This window comes from Pteronotus mesoamericanus, unplaced genomic scaffold (assembly GCF_021234165.1).
Source record: "Pteronotus mesoamericanus isolate MK-2021 breed Mesoamerican mustached bat unplaced genomic scaffold, CSHL_Meso_final scaffold_85, whole genome shotgun sequence".
In the NCBI taxonomy this organism is placed as follows: Eukaryota; Metazoa; Chordata; class Mammalia; order Chiroptera; family Mormoopidae; genus Pteronotus; species Pteronotus mesoamericanus.
Window position 1 is genome coordinate 56,696,682 of NW_026555329.1, and position 14,129 is coordinate 56,710,810.

At 38.3% G+C, this 14,129-nt stretch overlaps 1 pseudogene; it reads right to left on the bottom strand.

The window, feature by feature from the left end:
• Positions 1-1,155: 1,155 nt before the first annotated feature.
• LOC129063206 (E3 ubiquitin-protein ligase ZNF598-like) lies at positions 1,156-2,821 on the bottom strand (annotated as a pseudogene).
• Positions 2,822-14,129: the final 11,308 nt, after the last annotated feature.

Sequence of the window (14,129 nt, forward strand, 5' to 3'; positions counted from 1 at the left end):
TTCCTTGGAAAACTCTTCTTGTGATCACATGAAATAGCCTCATTCCCACCAGCAATACAGGGTTGGTTCCCATCTTGTGCCCTTAGCTCTCCGGTAAGGCTCTGACCACCTACAACCTTGATGGGGCCTAAGTCTGTTGGAAAATAATTATTTTAATTGTTTTAAACAATCTTTCTTAAATGATTGTATAGCTCACATATTTCAGTACTTAATATTATAAGTGTTTTGGGTCTTTATTTAGAAATTTAGTGATATTTTTGTGATAAAAAATATGCCATAAAATCTTATTTTGTGTTCTCTTAAAATTACAGTTTCCAAGAACTTATTGAGGACTTTAAGTGAAGATTTACTGTATAAAGCAGTGATTTTTCAACCTTTGTCATCTCATGGCACACATAAACTAATTACTAAAATTCTGTGGCACACCAAAAAAATGTATTTTTTGCTGATATGACAAAAAAAGGTATATTTTTGATTCATTCACACCAGACAGCTATTTTTATGCTGGTTGTGGCCATTTTATTTATTTATTTATTTATTTACTTACTTATTTATTTGACAATATAAAGGAAAAAAGGTCAGTGCCCTTGAATAAATAGTTAGGTATTCAGGTATTGCATGTTTTGTTTTTGCATTATTGCAAAATGAATATATTTTAAAATAAACTTTTGTAAAAGTCAGAGGGAATTGGAAATTCCAGACTCAGCTTGTCTCATAGAGAAACTTAACTTTAAGTAACACAATTTTATGCCTGCTTTAATCATGAACATTCTTGAATCATGGAACAGCCAACTATTTACATGACATACTCAATATCTTACTCCAGCACCAGTGAACCCAGACCTCCAGGTTTGGGGGCTATGAGGCTGCAGGCCTCAGGCTCAGGAGGTCCCAGATTGGACTGCTTTGGCCACTGGCTCTGACAGTATGGACAAGTACCAGCATCCTGGCCCTTCCTTATCTTGGCACTTTCCAAAATCATGATATACAGACCAAGACTGGCCCACCACTAAGGCAGGGGTGTCTGCCCAATTCCCAGGAGGAAATCAGATGGATTCCTGCCTGACAGTGTGCTGACATGGTGGGGTGGCTGCTCTTGTGACCCCTGGCAGACTGGCCAAGCAAATGGCCTGAGGAGGTGGCCTTACTAGGGCTTCACCTGGCTGCCTGGCAGCCCAGGAGGAGGAGACAGGGACAAAGGAGGCTCATGGGTGTGGCTGTTCCTGCCCAAACAGCTGGGGCTATGTGAAGGTACTGGCAATGTGAAGGTATTAATAATGTGAAGGTACTGGAAATGGCTTGCAGGGAAGGGAAGTCGTTCATCATCCTGGGCAGTGTGCAGAGCCTGGCTGATTGCTGACCTCACCATGTGCAAGTACCTAGCTCACCTGCTAGGTGCTGACCTGCCAGATGCAAGTACCTTCTCTTCTTCTTCTCCTTGGTGCTGGGAAGCCTCTCTTGGCCTCAGAAGTCCATGTGTGCAGACAGCGTCTCCTGCTGCTTGGCTGGGTCAGGGGGTGAGGAGCACCAATAGCTGATTGAATCTCTCCTGGAAGATCTCCTTGAGCAGATTCTAGCAGCCCTTATAATACTGGGCTACAGAGATCACAACCCATCTAAACTTCTTGAGTGGCTCTATAGCTCCCTGAAGTGGGCTTGGTCACTCTACAGGAAGTCCTTGATAAACTGGATGAGCTGCAGGCTATTCTCTCAGAAGATTTCAGAGACCAGGTAGACACTGAAAGTTGGTGTCAGCCTGGGAGCTTTTGTAGTAGTGCTGGGTGGCTGCTGGGTAGGTCAAAGAAACAGATGGGGCAGGTTGCTGACTGGGGGCACCATACCTGGCAAAGGAGAGGGTGGAGCGCCTTTCAAGAGCACCACAGAGCTGAAGCCAAGGGGAGAGGGCATCCTGGGCAGGCAGTGACTGGCCCCTTGGCTCTGCCTGTGGGGGTTGGGGGTGCTGCTCAGGCCCAGGGAGCTCATCCATTTCAGGGGGCAGTGATAAGGGTGATGCAGCACCTTGCTTCTTGGAGCCCACTTTCTTCTTCTTTTTATCTGCTTTTGTGAAGGTCTGATGGAGGCCAGTGCCAGTAGAGAGGAGACGGTGACCATGGTGGGCATGGTGAGTGACCGTAGCTCCTGGGAGGTGAGTCTGGTGGAGCTATCCCTCTCTTTTTCATCCTTTTTGGGAGGCAACCCACCCTTCTTGCTTCCCTTTTTCACCTTCCCACCCTTCCAGGGGGACTGACTTCCTCCCCTGGCAGCCTTGGCCCTTGGGTTGGGCCATGTCACCTTCTTGCTGCCACTGCTATTCCAGGCAGAGATGGTGGTGGCTGTGCTGTGCTTGGAGGTGGAAGACACCATGTCAGGTAAGTTGTCTTAATGGAAGGTACTCCTTCCCCTTGTAGGTGCACAGTCCACAAGTGCCAGCCCCACTAGGGCCTACTGCTGCCACTCAGTGAAAGCAGGAGGAAGCAGAGATGCAGAGACTGGGGAAATCTCCATCCTTGTGCTTCACATTGGGGGGTGGGAAGGTGCTCAGAAGTGTGACACCTGAAGCTGGGCTGATGGTAGGAAGGACTCTTGGTTTACAGGACCATTTGTTGAGTCTTCCTTGAGGTTTGGGCCTTCACTCTATGTGAACAGGGTGCCCGTGGCCCTGGGGCTCCTTGGGTCCCCACGCCTCTGCTGCCTCCTCTTTTTGCCAGTTGTCCTTCTCCCTGTCCTTGCTCCCGTGTGTCTCCTGCTGCTGCTATGTAGCCACTGAGGTCCAGATGACAGCTGCCACTTTGTCTTCTTCTCTCTCTTCCTCTAGCTTCATCAGGGGTTCTCCTGGGCACGCAAGCCACTGGCCTGGCCTTCTCAGCACTGGCAGTTGTATCTGTCCACTTCCTCTCAGTCCTGGCTATTGATGATCCTTTCATTCTGACACAAGCGCCCTGATGCATTGCAGAAATGCAAGTCTGTTTGGTAGCTCTGGTGGGCCTGGGCATAGCTCTAGCTGTGACTGATTGTCCTGTGGGCGCTGAGGTTGATATAGGTGCAGAAGGTATGGGTGACCTGCCCAATACTGCAGTGACCCTCCTGGCACAGGAAGTGATTCTCACGGAAATGCTCACAAAGAGTGCAGTCCCTGTAGTAGGAGGCCTGGGCCCCACCCATATCACAGAAGTGGCAGAAGTAGTGTTCTGGAAGCAGGTGTTTTAGCAGCTCATCACTCATTGCAGAGCTTGTGGAGTAGATGCCCCACACTACAAGGGGTCGTGGGGTCTTCCTGTATGCAGTGCCTGGTGCCGGGCCAGGCCCTTGTCTGAGTACCACTTGCACTCATATGTGAGATTTGAGCTATTTGAGGCACAGGGTATGGCAGAAGAGTTCATGCTGCTTCCACTTGTGCTGCTCCAGGTCGCCAAAGAGGCCCAAGGGTGGTAGCTCAGGACTTCTTGGACATCGTGCTGCAGCAGCGGCCTGTACAAGGCAAACACTTTCCCATCACCAAAGCAGATATCATACTTCTCATGCTACAGCTAGTGGAGGGAGGTCATGGCAAAGGCAGGGTGCTCAGCAGTATCACTCTTCATACAGCACCAGAGAGCAGCAGTGGCCCATCGGGTGGTTGGGTGGTTGCAGTGGCCCAGCACCTTGACCTCCAGGTTCCCACAGCATATCATGCAGCTCCCACTGTCTTGCTAGGGTGCAAGCCTCACTGCCTCTAGGGCCTGGCACTGACTATGGCGGCTTCCATGCCCCCTCCCAGCCTGTGGGGGTGACCAGTCTTCTGGTAACTGCCCTCTCCTAGGCAAAATCACTGCCCCAGATAGTGCATGTCTTAAAAATTCTTGCAGCAGACCAGCTGAAAATTGTTGGTATATTGTATGTCCTAGTTCTATTTCAATTGTGTGTGAAAATTTCAAGGAAGTCTACTCCCCTAAAAGGTAATAAGCAGGACTTGTTCTTTGCTGAATTTTTCATCATTGTACATTCATGTGTCATTGTATAGGCCTTTATTATTGTGTGTAAACCTAGTAGTACACCAAGATAAATGCTTGACAAATAACTCAACATAAAAACATTCTATTTACATTTACAACATTTTCTTTTTTAGACATCTAAGGATCAGGGCATTGATGACATTGCATTTTCAATTGAAAAGTAAAAAAAGAAAAATGAACTCTGTTTCTCTGATACTGCTATTTCAGTTTCCCCTAATCATAGTCATTTAAGTGACTTAAATTTTATATTTACTAAGCTTAAGGAATAAATTTTTCAGCTGTAATATAGTATTTTAAGAATGATAACTCAAGGAGGACGTACAAAGGGCCTAGAGACATATGAAAGGAGGCTCAGCATCACTAGCCATCAGAGAAATGCAAATGAAAACTATGAGATACCACTTCACATGTGTCAGAATGGCCATCATAAACAAATCAACAAACAAGTGCTAGCAAGGTTGTGGAAAAAAGGGAATCCTAGTATACTCTTGGTGGGAATGTAAACTGGTGCAGCCACTGTGGAAAACAGTATGGAATTTCCTCAGGAAACTAAAAATGGAACTGCATTTTGATCCTGAGATTCTACTGCTCAGATTACACCCTAAGAATCCGAAACCATCAATTCAAAAGAACCTATGCACGCCAATATTCATAGCAGCACAATTTACAATAGCCAAGTGCTGGAAGCAACTTAAGTGCCTATCAGTAAATGAGTGGATCTAAAAACGATGGTACATTTACACAATGGAATACTACGCAGCAGAAAGAAAGAAAGAGCTACTACCCTTCGCAACAGCATAGGTGGAACTGGAGAGCATTATGCTAAGTGAAATAAGTCAGGGGTAAAAGGCAAATACCATATGATCTCACCTTTAAATGGAACCTAATCAAGAAAATAAACAAGTAAGAAAAATATAATCAGCAACATGAAAGAATAAACAAACTGACAGTAATGAGAGGGAAGGATGGGAGGAAATGGGGAAAAGAAGGAGAAGGGTCAAACCAAGGAATGCGTATAAAGGACTCATGGACAAAGCCAAGGTGGGGAAGGATTGAGGGTGGGAGATGGGGGTGGGTGGGGCAGGGGAAAGTGATGGCAGGAAAGTGGAGACAAATGTATTTGAACAATAAAAAACAAAAACAAAACAAACAAAAAAAAAGAATGATAATTCAGACAGCCTACACAAGATTATTGATCACATATTATATGTATCATATTGAATTCCGAGCCCTTTAATGTATATTCTCGGTAGGGAGACACTTTACCTACACAAAACAAGGGTAAGAGGAAGAAAATGCCCAACCTAGATCACAAAATTGTTTCTCTGTTATTAACTCTGTGCTCTTGAGGAAATCTGTTAACATTTTGTGGTTCCTTTTGTTCATATCTACCATGAGAGTTATATCTACTCCTTAACTTATAATGGATTTAAATTTAAGGCAGAAATGAAACAATAAGATGGTATCACTTTGAAAACTGCTAAGTACTATACTTATAATTTTGTATAAGCCAGAAACACATTAGAGAAGGGGAAGTACAGCATGAGATGGGACATTCACAGCAGTGAAACTTAGGAAAGAAAGGGGAGAACTAAGTCCCATGTCCCATACGGTTCCAGAAGGTTGCAGAGCTAGACAGTTGAGAGAAAATGTGTTTGTCTCCAATGCCAGAAGTAAGAAGATCCCAGAGTACAGTTTGCTCTGCTACATGAAGAAGGTGGCCTGAAATGGACTAGACTCAACTTTTTTTCCATAAGGGAGAGAGATCTATGTTGCTGAGAGCATCATACTGAGAAATTCTCAAGCATATTTATAATGACACTTGAGGAAAGGGAGAAACAATATAGTTTATATTTTGATGGAACATGGAGTAAAAGTATGTGCTTTATAGTGTTAATTAAAAGCTGAGAAAATAGAAGTGAATTCAACCTGTGTGTTGCTGGCATCAGTGTTTATAGCAGAAGCAGTAGCTGCTTCCGTCTGTGGGGAATCACTCTAAGTCACTGGGATTCTAGCTGGTATCCCAGCAAGTTCTTCCAAGACTTCCGGTTAATCATTTGATTCTAATCTGATCCCAGGAGCCTGGCACATTGCCTTTGATCAAGCAACCATCATTTGACAGCAATCATTTGACCTTGTTGCCTTTTGGGCCTTTTCTTATATCATTTACTTTCTATGCCATGGGCTTGGTTTGCTGGCATACTGACTGCTTTACATATTCTATGGATTTGGTGTCCTTTCCTCATATGAGGACATCTCTAAATCTGGCCAGAAACACTTTCAGTTTAGAGATTAAGTGTCTGTGGAAAGAAGGAGGCAGGTAATTTTCATCTCTTGGTAGTGAATGAGCACTTGTAGGCAAAGTTGGTAATTCCTTTGGCATGTCCTTTGGCACCATGTAAAGGTATTGAGAAAAGCTAGCCAGGTAATAATGCAAGTCACTGCACCTGAATAGTTAAAAATCTATTGGTTTGTGAAGTGATCTGTATTTCCTCTAATTCTCAAAAATGCTAGTTTGAATATGAACCAATTTCTTCCTTATAAAGTTATAAAACTTCTTTTAAATTTTTCTTTTATTCTCTATGACATAAAAGACAGTATTAACTGAGGCCTATGTGTACTTTCTCATATCTAAAAATCCATGGAAAGAAGGGAATGCACAGAAGAAAACATTCTTAACAAGTTTATTAGTGTACAATACTATCTATAGATACAATATTGTACAGCAAATCTCTAGAATTTATTCAATTTTTGTAACTAAATTTCATACCATTTGACACTGTGCTCTAGGTACATCTGTCCATCAAATCTTCCTCTTATATAGCCATATTTTTAAGCATAAGAGAGTTGTTTTGAAAAAATAAAATTAGATATTTATATGGCTTTATAAGTTGAAATGGAAACAGAAAGAATGAACAAAAAATAAGAAAAGGCTTATTTTTGGGGTAAAAGAATCATTTATATTCTCTTGACAATATATTTTTCACTAAACTCTGTCTTAAGTGACAAGGTTAATAGAAATATCTGCTTAGAATTTCTGATTCCAGTATTATAATTAAGCAAAAATTCCGAGGGGACTTCCAACTGTTTAAAAAACTAAACCCTAGATTAGATAGTTTTTGAAGATTTACTGTGATCGTTAATTTAATGTGTCAAATTATTTAGGCTGTGGGTCCTTGCTGGTTGCCACTTCTGAGGGACACCCGCTAATATATGGGTTATTGTGAATGCATTTTTTTAAATGTAATTAACATTTAGAATCAATTGATTTTAAATAATACACATTGCTTTCTGTAACATATGTGAGTCTTAATCGACCTGTTGAAGGCCTTAAGAGTGAAGACTGAAGTTTCCTGAAGGAGATATTCTGCTTCAAGACTGAAAGATAAAAGCTTTGCCTGAGTTTCCAGTCTGTTGATCTACCTTACAAATTTTGGACTCACAAGCTCCTACAAAAATCTGTGAACCATATTCCTTGATCAATCAATTATACCTATCTGTCTATCTATCTATCTATCTATCTATCTATCTATCTATCTATCTATCATCTATCTATCTATCTGTCTATCATCTGTCTATCATCTATCATCTATATAATCTGTCATCTATCTGATTTATTGGTTCTGTTTCTCTGGAGAACCCTTCTCTAGTATAACAAACATATTAAACATGAATAAGCATGAATGAGCTAGGCCCATCATGAATCAGAGTTGGGATTTTAAAGCCAGAGGTTGACTTTACTGGTCCAGATCCATAGTTTGGTCATCAACACCTGGTCATCAAAACATGCTGTAGAACCTTTTAAATTGTTAAGTGATGAATCATTATCTTTTTTCTTTTTAGTTTTCTTAGCAGCTACTAAATAAAGCAACTATGATGATACATTGCACTGCTAGTAAAGCAATTTAATTTTAAATACTTTAGGGCCAGGGAAGTTATTTATGTTTGTTCTTCTCATTCTTAGAAAGAAGCATAGCCTCTGCCCATAATTACTGCTCTGTAACTATATTCTTAAATATCTTTGTATATGCTGGCCTCAGATTCCTTGAATACTATGCACAATGAAAGGCTGGTGGTAGCCCTAAATTATACAATGGCACATTTGAAAGTCGCTCTATTATATAACAAATTCCTTTCAATGGCACTCCTTTTAGTAGCTGACTGCAATTTTCAATTTCAATAGCAAACAGATAAAAGCATGCCTGCAAAATGAACTTGTGTAGTTTCTTATAAGCACTCAATGGATTAAAAACTGCATTTTCCTTTTCTTAACATTACAATGATTCTCTACTGACTGCACATTATTTTCCCGAGTAAAGGATCAGAAAATTGAGCATTTTAAGAAATAGCCTTGCACAGAGAGAGCTAAAGTGACCTAAGTAGACTTACCTATCACCTTCATATTTGGAAGACTTTTTATGATTTTATATAAAAGCATATATATATATGCTTTTAAATGATGAGGTGCCCCTTTTGGTCTGTCTTTGAATTTGAACTGTAAGCCTTCCTATTTGTCTTTTAAATTGAATGTTAGGGGTCAATTTTGTGTGAAGCTCTGTGAACTACAGACCTGCAGAGCTGGAAAAACAACATTGCCTGCCTCCATTTTAAAACACAGATGACTATCAAAAAACCCTAAGCTTACTGTCTGTGATTCTGCTCATTCCATGTTGCTCTTTTTCTTTCTTTCATTCTTCTAATTTTCTACTGCGTTTGCTATGACTTTTTTTCTCTTGACCATGTCATATACTGGTTTGGTGTTTTTCTTGTTTTGCTTATGTATTTCTTGTCCTACCCCTTTTCTGTTCCCCATTTTCCTTCCTACCCTAAGACCTCTTAAGATAGTCATCACTATTGCAAGCCTGAAAAGTTACCTTTCCTTTATTTTGAAAAACTTTAGCTCACACACTCCCTGTTGGTCCCACAGCTGATCCACCAATGTTCTTCAACTACCTGATGGCAGACAATACTTTTGAAGAGCAGGTAGGTCCACTCAGTCTCTGAATATATAAACCTCCTAAGGCAGTATAGTAAGAAGCTAGGAAAACTTCTTGGCAAGTAGAATGGGGGAACTGAGGCAGATAGATGAACAATCTGGATGAGCAATTTACAGCCAAACACAGGTCACCTCCCTAGAGATAATGTCTAGGCCTCATTTGTATTTCAGCTCCAGGCCCAGAAAAGCAACAAAACCACGTAGATAACTGCAGGACCAGCTGCAGTGACTAATGACCCTGTGCCCTGGCACTGACAAATCAGTAGAGACCATGATGCTGAAAGGGCACACATGGAAAACTGATGAATATTCTAGTGAAACTCCCCTCTAAGACCTCCCCTAAAATTCCTGCCTGCAAGAAAAAATCCCCCACAAAGGGCCCAGAGCACTCTTTCTCCTGCTGAGGAGCAGGCCTGTGCCTTCATCTGCCTCTTTTCCTTCCCCAACAGGAACACATCTCCTAAACTCTAAGGGACTCTAGCTGACTTGCAAACAGGGAACAATTGGCAGCAGTAGTTCATCCTGGGCTAACCCCCCTGAATCTGTCTCCAAGCTGCCCTTTTCTCTGACTTCCTAGTGAGCTAAAGCAGCCCAACCTAGGTCTCCCAGTTGCTTCTTCTATGCTAAGCGCTTCCTTGTTTTACTCCTTTATTAAACATATCCTTGTTTTATGTTAATAAACAATATCCTCAAAGTCACCTGAACTGGTGTTGTGAAATCTTTCCTACATGATGTTAAGAATCCTCAGGCTACCAGCTGGCTCTAGGCAGACCCGCTCAGGGCTAGGTCCTCTGTCCACAAATGACTTAACTTTGAGGGGTGAGCTTAACTCAGGGTGACTTTGTGGGAATACATTGCCCCCCTTACCTTTAAGCCAAGGTTATTTCTTAGTAGGACATTGGAAGAAGAAATAAGGGATATGTCATAATCAATCATTTATCCTTGACATTTTGTTGATTATAGGAAGAAAATGCTCTAATTGAATAAAAGTTTGTACTTAAACACTTAATTCTTCCTTCAGTTCAGGAAATGTGATACAGTTTTATAGTTCACATAGGAAAGGAGTACATATTTAGAAAAAACTTTTATTCCAGAATTTATCTTAATTTGAGATGGATTCTTCTCTATTTTCTCCTCTTTCTCCTTCCCTTTGTACTTTTGAATAACTTAAGTTTTTGTTTTAGTTTTTCTTCTTTCTAAAAACCTTTCAAGAGAAGTAAAATAAATTCTTCAAAAGCAAAAGCTAAAGCTTCTTCTACCAAAATGAGTACTGGATCAGGGTATAGGAATGAAAATTCTAATGCTTTCAGTTGTGTGTTTATGAAAAATTCTACCAATGCTTCATTTTACTTTTGTTCAAATATACAAGTGGAGTGTGTTACATTGAATATTATACTTCTTATAGCATTAAAAAAAATCTTCCTTAAATTTTATGCCCCCACCCTTGGAAAACAATTTTCACATCTACCCTGTTACAAAAAACAAGTTGTGTTCAAAATTAATATTTATTGACCAGATAGCACTTAATTGCAGAGTTGAAGAAATGGATGTACTAGATGTATTCAAGATTACATTCTGACCTGAAGGCACCACTTACTTTCCTCAGCATTTCAAGTAACACTTCTAAAAGTATGTAATTTTTATCTTTTTTTTACTCCTTTCCTTTTCTGTTTCCTCATTAATAGTTCATAGTTTTTAATTTTTATTTTTTTGTTTAAATTCCTGATTGACAAGTCTTTCTACAGACATTGTACCAAGTCTTCAGGATACACAAATAATATATCTTTCCTCCAATAACTCACCATTTAATAGGGTAGACAAGTATAGAATATCCACCATTCTGGGTTTTAAACCTATGCTAGGCTTTAAGCATATACCAACAAAAATTGTGGAAAAGTAAGGGCAATTATAAATCCCTAGATGAGAAAGGATTCTAATGGGTGTGTTTGTGTGTATGTGTAAGTAACTGCAAATAATCGAAAATCTTAATTTTTTTCTATTCATTTTGTTTCTAATTAATTTTTAGAGTCTGAGAATATTTATAATAAAATGAATACTTCAGTTAATAACCTCTACTATCACATGAAAATATACTAAAATGTTTCCAATAACTTTTATTATAAAATGAGAAATGAAGTATATATAGGGAAATTACCCCAAATTTCACCTAAGAATGCAAAGAACAATTTAAAAATCCCCACACATAAATCAAAATAATATTTCATGTCAGAATCTATTAAGACTCTTTTAAAAGTAATATTATAGTTCTTCTTATATGTTGTTTTTTTTCTGCATTACAACATGAAATACTTTTTTAAATGTTATTTGTTGGATTTTCTACCTCAGACCCTACATCAGACCCTTTTGCTCTTCTCCACTTGTGCTCTATTGACTTGTCTACTATTCTTTTCTTTTCCCTTTTCATTTACTGCAGTTAATTAAAGAATTTCCTTTGTCAGAAATTCCACTTCTAAGGTATCTAGTTTGTTTTATTTTAGTTTATTATTTTGTTCTGCCTAGTATGATTTTGGTTTTCAGTTTGCTATCTTCTCTAGCTCTCACAAAACATAGATTATATAGTCATTTTCTATCCAAAGATACAGGTTCCAAGTAAAAAAAGTAACATTACTAAAACACAAAGGTTTTAATAATGGACTTGGGTTTCAAACTTAGATTTGCCTGATACTTATTCATCTTCTAAACCTTAATCCCATTGTCTTTCTCCAAGCAGATAAATGATATTGTTTAGTGGTTGGTTTTAGACCAAATTAATAGCAGCTATAGTTTTACTTATCCATTATTATTATACCAATATTTATAGTTCCATAATGTTTTTTAAAGAAAATTAGTTATTTTAAACATAAGCAAACAAGGCATTCATTGAATTGCTGTTTACTTAAGTATACTTTGTCATACAGAAGCAAAAATATAGCTGAAAGAATATATTTTAATGTGTGACTCAATTCAGTGTCTTTGATAGATGAGCAGAGATTTCAAGAGTTGAAATGGGCTTTATATAACAAAAGTCTGTTAAAGGATGCAACACACTCCATTTAGTTATGTGTAACTTGTTTAAAGAGGGGATTGAGTAAAGCAGTTCTTCATATTTCTATAAATAAGAATTCATCCAAACAAATTTGTAGTCCACAGTCATGGATACTTGGGTTCCCATTCCCCAGCCTCTCAAAACAATTGGAAGAATTAAAAAAAATTAATAGTAGTGTTTCTAAAGGTGTTGCTCCCATGACCAATGGGAGAGATGACTGGGAGAGAAAAGAGTTGGTGAGCCCATCTAAAAATTAGGGGCCAAAATCTAGCATAAAATGTAAAAGATTAGAAAATGGGGGATTCTATAAAGGGCTAAAATGACATTCATTTATCAAACACATGCATCCTTTTTGTTGGGGAAACCAATGGTCTTCGGAAATTTGACTTGAGCAGTATCTATTAAGTTGATCGGATTGAGCTTGGTCAACATTTCCACACAATGACTAAATAAATAAATAAATAAAGAAAGTAAGTAAGTGCTAGTGTTGACAAGAAAAAGGAAAATTCAAATCTGTGGTTTCAGGAAATAAAGAATATATCTAATTTTTTACATTTTTATTTGTCTAATACATTCAAGAACCATAGTAAATATTTGTATAAAATGTCATAGAACAAGTTCCTAGTTACAGACATGGATGCTAACTGAAGATTCTGAAGCATTATGATGTGTCTATGTGCATATATGTGTATAAAAAGGAACAAAAGAACATTTGGCATACTAGCAGTAGACCAAATTCTTCTTGGATAACACTCTGAAGCACTTCACATTGTAAGACTAAAACACTTAAAAAGGCAGGTCTTTTATTGCTGCCTTCTTACTCTGCCTAAGCCCATTCTACTCAAATGATAAATAAAACACCAAAGTCAACAGAAGATAAGAAAAATTTATTTATTTATTCTCAGTACTGTTTTGTAGTTCAGATTTTAATACTGCCCTTTGTTTTGGGAGAGGCAAGAATACTCCACCTTTTGATGATAATTTCATTATTCCTGAAATATCTAGGTGGCATTTGTTAAATACATTTAAGGGCTTTCAGAATGTTTTAGCATCTTTTCCACCCAAATTTATATAATACCTTCAATTTTTTAGGACAAAACATAATCTAGAAAACTGTGAAGTTATCTTTGAGTGATCTTTAAGAAGATGAATTAGATCCCTCCAAGCCCATATTACCTAGAATTAGAATGATATTTTATCTACTTTCGATTAAATTGGTTTTACAAATATTTTTGATTAATGCTCTAATTTAATATTTGATTGGGCTAAATGTTCTGCTGACTTAAACCATCTATCTGGATTGGAAGATGTCCTACTTCTCCCACAAGGCTACATCTTACATGCATTCCAATGGCTTCCGTGGAATATGTACTACGCAGTAATCATTTTAGCTCATTTATAGCTGTGTGAAGAAAAAGCTTCATTCTATGATCAGGTATCCTCTTCTCTCTCCTTCAGTACAACAAAGAAATATTTAAGATTTCATACTATTCATCTCAGTTTTCTTTTGGAAAGACCAAGGCTGTTCTAATAAAAAGGTTTTCATTGTGTTAAATAGGCCTGTCAAGATTTTGAGCAGAATTCATTTTTCCTAAAGAACCAATTTTATTTTCCAGTAATGAATGGATATAATATCCCCACACAACTGAGAGTTCTTTTTGCCAAACTGAGAATCTGGGGATTCTTTTTTTGGTTTGTATTCTGTCCCATTTCCTTTTTTCACATCTCAGTAAATATAGCAGTTTTAAAATCTGGAGATAGTGGTGACTCTTGAAGTTAAGTGTTGTAACACTTAAGTATTTTGATAATATTTATTCATTTGGAGGGCTGAGAAAAGTTTTCCTGCATAAAAATAAACAGGTTGATAAAGACGCTAGTTCCTGCATCTTTTGATTTAAATATAGACGTTGAAATTATATAATTGTACTGTACTTGGCCTTTTGATGAAAACATTTATCATGCGAAATAACAAAAGACAGACAAAAAATGTTATGTTTTTATTATTTATAGCATTTAAAATAAGTATATTTTATGCACTGTAAACAGAGAAAACAAATTAAAAAATCTCCAGATGACTATAAAACTTAATTTTAGC